Source organism: Tupaia chinensis, unplaced genomic scaffold (assembly GCF_000334495.1).
Source record: "Tupaia chinensis unplaced genomic scaffold, TupChi_1.0 Scaffold000605_1, whole genome shotgun sequence".
Taxonomy (NCBI): domain Eukaryota; kingdom Metazoa; phylum Chordata; class Mammalia; order Scandentia; family Tupaiidae; genus Tupaia; species Tupaia belangeri.
Genome location: NW_006160123.1, coordinates 3,162,321 through 3,163,162, shown reverse-complemented (window position 1 = coordinate 3,163,162; position 842 = coordinate 3,162,321).

Sequence of the window (842 nt, the reverse complement as noted above, 5' to 3'; positions counted from 1 at the left end):
TGTTTCAGAGACCAAAAAGATCCAAGAAACTTGCTCAAAGTTCACAGCTAGGTGGTGGGACTGCAGAGCCTTGTTTCTGGACTGAGGGTGGGTCACCACCTGAGATAACCAAGGGCACTGACCCCCACAGAGGAGTGAAAGAGCAAAGAGCCAATCAGAATAGAGCCCAAGGCCCCTCAGCTCTCCTCTTTTCCGCACGCCACTCTTCCTTTTCTGTCTGTCCCCCAGCCAAGTTCTGCCTGGGCCCAGCAGTCTGCTTTGCACTCAGCGCTCTAGTTGACGCTGCTGCTGGGCAGACTGGGGCCACCGGGCAGGCGGTGTTGATTCCCTACCCACCCTAGAAGCCCCGGGTGATATGGATTCAGCTACTCAGCGGCTGAGGCAGGATGATCTCGACCTAGCAGGACATTGTCTTTTAAAAAGTGCTCTTCTTTTGATATTTTAAATAACTTGGCAGCTACTCCTTACAATCTCTTTCTCCATAAAACGAATGAATCGAGATCGACGACCCTTATGAGCGAAACCTAAGTTATAACCCGTGCGCACACGAGAGCGAGTCAATTCTTACCTATCCCAGGTTTGACCAATTTATTCTCACATGCTGGCCTTTGGGCCATTTTCCGCTTTAACACCATGCTTTCCCGCGGAGACAGGTGCAACGGAGGAGAGATACTATCTTCCCGACTCCAAAAAAGACCTTTTCCTGTTCCTCTATCCAAAACACACGTCCAACCTAAGTAGGGAGGACGCCAGCAGATCCCGAGCCCGACACACAGGAGGGCTGGGGGACGGCCAACGCGGATTGGCTCCTGTGGGTGGCACGGGACCCCACCCCCCCCCGC